This window comes from Jaculus jaculus, chromosome 3 (assembly GCF_020740685.1).
Source record: "Jaculus jaculus isolate mJacJac1 chromosome 3, mJacJac1.mat.Y.cur, whole genome shotgun sequence".
NCBI lineage: Eukaryota > Metazoa > Chordata > Mammalia > Rodentia > Dipodidae > Jaculus > Jaculus jaculus.
The window spans coordinates 165,373,106-165,379,361 of NC_059104.1; positions in this window are offsets into that span (position 1 = coordinate 165,373,106).

Sequence of the window (6,256 nt, forward strand, 5' to 3'; positions counted from 1 at the left end):
CAAGGGTAAAGATCCAGAGGATAAGGGGTTTATTTTAGAATAAAATCATGTCTACTGGCAATCCAATTAAAATAAGTGATCTGCCAAGACTGAACTTCATATGCTAAATGAAATTGTTGAGGAAAAAATTATTCAATTTTAAAGAATGTTACTAGCTCCTTTTCACTTTCTAGTTGATAGAACCCACCCTATGTAATATACATTTAAGTCAAGTTCAGTGTTAAGAAAGATGTGGACATGTACTTGTTTAAATTGAGTTAAAATGATTCAGAAAAAAATTAGTTATAAACTAATGGGATCTCCTCTGTCACATGGAATACCTGTTGCCTTTTATGGGGGGAGGCTGCTAAGAGATGCTGACCATTCACTAGTTTGTTCTGCCATCAAACTGTACAGAACCTAATGAACCACAAATTTAACGCTCAGAAAAGGTTGTGGACTGAACTGCTTGCCACAGTGGGACAAGTCCAGAATGGATGTGGTGCCTTAGAGCTTTAGGACAAATGTTCAAAGACCAGGATCTTTTTAAAGGAAATGTATGTATACACTTTGGACAAGTATTAACTGACTTGTTAAAAATAGAAGACAAATAGTTGCATTGTAAATGATACAAAATTATGAACATCATTCAATTACAGAAAAGTCTAGAGGAAATTAGTTTCTCCTATTGGTTTGGCATTCTCAAAATAAAATCCATTCCTACTTTATCCGCCATTCCCAGTGTGAACCTGTAACTCTACCATAGAAGTGGCAAGCTAGCTGCTGATTTGTGTCCCTTATTCTTATACCAACCCGGAAAGACAAGGCCTTTTACAAATCAATGTATTGAAACTACTGTATTATGCTTTCACTTAATTATTTTTCAAAAGATTTCACTCTAGCTTACATGAGTGCCAAGAATTACTAAACATATTATTGAAGATAAGTCAGTACTAAGTAAACAGTCACAAGACAAAATATGGCTAGCTTGGTATAGCACCATTTTAGATTGTATACTCAACACTTTCTATTCCTATCAAACCTCTCAGTTGATTAGAATAGGGTCGCCTTAGAGGATTTTTCCACTTATTTTAGTCATGTAAACTGAGTATTTTTCACTCATTTTATACTTACACCACTTTGCTTTGGGACATGCTTATAAACCTAATTCTGGCACACTTTCGGTTTCAGTTAATGAAAGCGTTACTTTTAGCTGTCTTTTAGATACATCTGTCCTAGACATGGTGTAAGGGTATAACAAATTACCAGATGAGTAGGAACATACTAAGCTCTAGACATTCTGAATGACAAAAACTATTTTTAAAGGAACTACATTTGTGTTTTTGTTTTGCTTTGGGTTTTGCCAAACTAGAAAAATGTGCAAAGGACTGAATAACCTGCCTTGTTCTTTTTGCCACTGGATGATGTAAGTTAAGAATGGAGTTGTTAACCCTAAGTATATATGTTCTTGACTTTCATCAGTTTCTAAAGAAGTCTTAATTTAAGAGTTTGGGATTGTGTTTGATCTGTATTTATTGAGTTCTGGTCGTAGACCAGGAGCCTGCATGCCGTGTTTATGGACAGCCAGAACACAATCATTGGGGAACTTAATGGCTCAAGACCTTCTGAATCATTTAACTTATTTTGTATGTTGCAAAACAAAAATCAAAAAAAAAAAGTTTATTTTGCTTGAGAGTCACATTTTTTTATAACTGTACAGCTTTTAAGGGATGGGAGGTGGGGAAATACCCTACAATAGGATGTAGATTTTTACAATTGTGTTTATGCTAGAACGCCTACAGGAGAATTATGTAATTAAACCTAAACTTGTTTAAAAATTTGTGCCATGGTCTTTTTCGTTCTATTGCCCTTTAGTAGAGTTGGTGCATGTCAATGCTGCACTGCTATGTGGACAAGCCTTGAAATTAGACAAAAACCTGTCTCCAAAGCTTTAATATCATTGCATGAGAAGTATACCCACATACTTTATACACACAGACTATGTTTGTCTTACCGTAAGTGAACTTTCAGGATCAGAGCAGCTGCAACAACCCAAATTTGACAACAGCATATTCTTTCAGTGCATGATTCTTGTGATGTCTAACCTAGGGTATTCTCGGTGTTGGTCTGGTGTCTTGTTCTCTTATCAGAGTAGCTTCTTGATCATATTTCTGAATTGTAGCTTTGCCCAAAACTGCCAAGAGGTTTTCTGTGCACTTTAAGACCAGGGTGTCCTGTGTTGAGATATGGATGGGATGGTGCAGGGCTTTTTTTCTTTTTTCTATGTATAAAAGAAGGAAAAACTAGAATTGTCTGGTTTGACTATTCCATAGATATTATTAATTCCACAGAAAAATACTTGCTGAAACATGGCAGGAAGGGAACTCAGACTTAAATTTCAGTTCCCTCCTTATGAGTAATTTTGAGATCTTGAACTGCTGCTCCAAGCAGGCTTTCACATGGCACATTTTACATGATATTGGCACCCTTTTTAGATGGTAGTACTTGTGTGTCACTTTTGTAGACCAAGTACATCTTTTATAAAGAATTAAAATGATCCACGCCTGTCACAATTTCTATAAGCAATTTCATCTACTGTCAGCTAACTTAGAAAGTCATTTTCTTTGCCATCTATAACCATTCAGAAGCCTGGGGACCATAAATTTCAATGTGAAAAAATCAAATTCCAGATAAGAATTTGTAAATTGTCTTTAGAATTTCACTTTTTCAATAACTGGGTTCCAGGAAGCATCTGTTCAGAGTACCACTTGGATTCTCTTATGTGCGAGATGCAATACTTTATTTTCCTATGCATAAAAAACCCCACTGCTGAGACAGCTCTCAAAATCATTTGTTTCTAGATGAGAACTAAAGCAGAAGCTCCAAAATCAGCAAAATACAAATTGGAGCTAGCCAGGACCATGCTATTAGTAAAAAGAAGTTGAAGTGCTCTGTCACGTAAGAAATGTCCAGCGTGTGCGAGGGAGGCCGAAAGAGATCTGACAACTGGAAACATGAGTTTGAAAACACAAAGTAAATTTTGTGTATAAAATGTGGGAATTCCTGTTTAAAGCTTCAGGAGTTAATTTCAGTATATGAACACCTAGTGTGCATAGTTGTTTAAATACAATATTCCTTGTGACAACCAAAATATGTTGTGGCTGGTGCCAATTATTTTTGTTAATAAAATGTTCAATGTCTCATTACAGTCTGATCAGAAATCCTAGTGTAATAAGCCAGGCCTAAAGCCATTTTATAGCTTACTGGCCTAATTGTGTAACTTTTTCTTTCAAAATGTTTTATTATAATACTTATGTCATTTCTTTCACTTAATATATGTCAATTGTCATAATAAAAAGCTTAAATAATTTGATGTATTCAGCATGATTTTGAAAACTTTTTGTGCAATATGGAAAACAGAATTTTTTTTTAAATTCTTTTTGAGGTAGGGTCTCACTTTAGCTCAAGCTGGCCTGGAATTCACTAGGTAGTAACAGACTGGCCTCAAACATAGGGTGATCCTTCTACCTCTGCCTCATGAGTACTGGGATTAAAGACACACACCACCATGCTCAGCTGAAAAATAGAATTTATTTATTTGCAATGAGAGAGAGAAGAGAGACAGAATAGGCACTTCAGGGTCTCCAGCCACTGCAAACAAACTCCAAATAAACAAACTACTTTGCATTATCTGGCATTATGTAGACACTAGGGAATTGAACTCAGGTCACTAGATGTTGCAATCAAGCATCTTGGAGGCACAGGTAGGAGGATCGCAGTGAATTCAAGACCAGGCTGAGACTACACAGTGAATTCCAGGTCAGCCAGGGCTGAAGTGAGACCCTACCTCAAAAAACAAAAAGAATCATCGAGAATCACTTAAGAGAATGTAACTTTCAGCATAGAAAGCAAGCTTTGCACATATAATTATGTCCCAAAGGAAAGTTAACTGGGGACCTTCTAGTTTATGGTATAAACCACCTAGCTTATTCTTGTCATTATCAGAGCTATTTTGTGCATCAAGCTCCCATCTTTCTCCCGAGCCCTTTCTGCGTGTGTGTGCCTTGACCATTCTTCTATGCTTGCTCCTCTCTATAACAAAGTTCTTTTGTTGAAGGGGAAAAAACTCTGGTATGGTTCCCTGCACTCAGGAGGCATAGGATCGCTGTGAGTTCAAGGCCACCATGAGACTATATAGTGAATTCCAGGTTAGCCTGAGCTAGAGTGAGACCCTACCTCAGAAAACCAAAGAAAAAAAAAACTGGTATGGTTACTGGTTCAAAACTCTCAATTGTTTCTTGCTTGCTTTCTAATGTTTAAAACAGATTAATGCACATTTATGAAAATGTAAGAAATCAAAATTTTTTAAAAGATTGTACAAATGCTAAACTGTATTTGGATTAACAGGCTTCTTGACAACTAAACTCCATCATTAGAAAGCAGTGTTACAGGGGAGCAATTCCTCCTTGTTCTATATTTTTGTGTTGAATGTTTAGTTTGTCTGTTCTTTGGCATTCTACTTGCTTATGAGGCACTGGGACCTCCCAAAACTAAACATCTTTTATTCTGCCATTTGGGGCCAAAAAGTTAAGAGAAAGGACTTAATAATAATAAAACTTCATTTTACAACATTCACCAAAGTTAGTAATTCTAACAAGAATGGGTTTAATTAGCTGGGCATGATGCCTTCAGTCCCAGCAGCCAGCCTGGGACTACAGTACCAGGTCAGCCTGGGCCAGAGCAAGACTATATCTCAAAAGCTACCTCTCCTCTAAAAAAGAATGGATTTATTAAGAGTTTAATTTCACTTACTATTGCCAAAAGGCAGGGGATTGGCTTTTCCCAGGCAAGGGTGTGGTGGTGTGTGCCTGTAACTCAGCCTTGGGAGACAGAGGCAAGAGGATCCAGGCTGGGCTACAGTGAGACCCTGTCTCAAAAAACGAACAAAAAACCCACAAACAAAAAAGGAGCAAGAATTTAATTTCCAAGTAAGTATTAGTACTCAAAAAATCACTTTCTCTGATGTTCGATTTTCTCTGTAAAATGGGCATAACAGCTGCCTTGCCTGTCCTCACAAAATGAACAGAAAGATCAAAGGGAATAAAAGGTAAGAAAATCATTAAAACACTACAATGTGATGTTATTGAGTGCTTGCTACTTGTTATTCACAGGGATTTATGTTAAGAAGCAGAAAATACAAATCCTCCTTAAGTTCTTAATAATATGCCTGTTTACCTTGAAATTTAATGCAATACCTCCTCTGTCACTGAGACTGTAATGGGTGCTTGAAAAATTCAAGGCTAAGATCTTTCTTTAGCTATAATCTTGAGTAAAATGTTTTGTTACTAGGCTGGAGAGAGAAGCTTAGCTGTTCAGGTGCTTGCCTGCGAAGCCTAAGGACCCACATTCAACTCTTCAGATTCCGTGTATGCCGGACACAAGGTGACACAAGGTTGCACACGTCAATTGCAGCAGCTGGGGGCCCTAGCGTTCGTTCTTTAGTTCTCTCAATTAAAAGAAAAAGGCCAGTCTGATTGGCTTGCTGAAAAAAAAAGGTTAGTAGACAATCCCTTTGTAAAAATGACTCTGAGGTCTGGACAGATGACTTGGAGATTAAAGTGTTTGCTGGCAAAGCCTAAGGATCCAGGTTCAATTCCCCAGAACACACATAAAGCCAGATGCACAGGGTGGCACACGCATCTGGAGTTTGTTTTTAGTAGCTGGAGCTCCCATTCTCATACACACACACATACACATATACATACATACATACATACATACATACATACATACATACATATATATATACACACATACACACACACATACATACATATATATATTTTTAATGAGAAGCTCACCAACACATTTTTATTTTTATTTAGTTATTTGAGAGCAACAGAGACAGAGAAAGAGGCAGATAGAGAATAGGGGCGCCAGGGCCTCCATCCACTGGAAACGAACTCCAGATGGATGTGCCACCTGTGCATCTGGCTTACGTGGGTCCTGGGGAATTGAGCCTCAAACTGGGGTCCTTAACCTTCACAAGCAAGCGTTTAACTGCCAAGTCATCTCTCTAGCCCCTCAAATTTTTTTTTAAGTAAAAAATTTTTAAATGACTAGGTCAAGTTTATAGGAAACTTTATTCTAGATTACATTTCTGAGCAAAGTACTGGCTGTTTCACCAAATAGTCACAATAAATATTCTAGGGAAAAATCTCAAAATGGTCACTTCTCAAGTGAGCCAAAAGTAAAAACTAGAGATTTGACTGGCTTG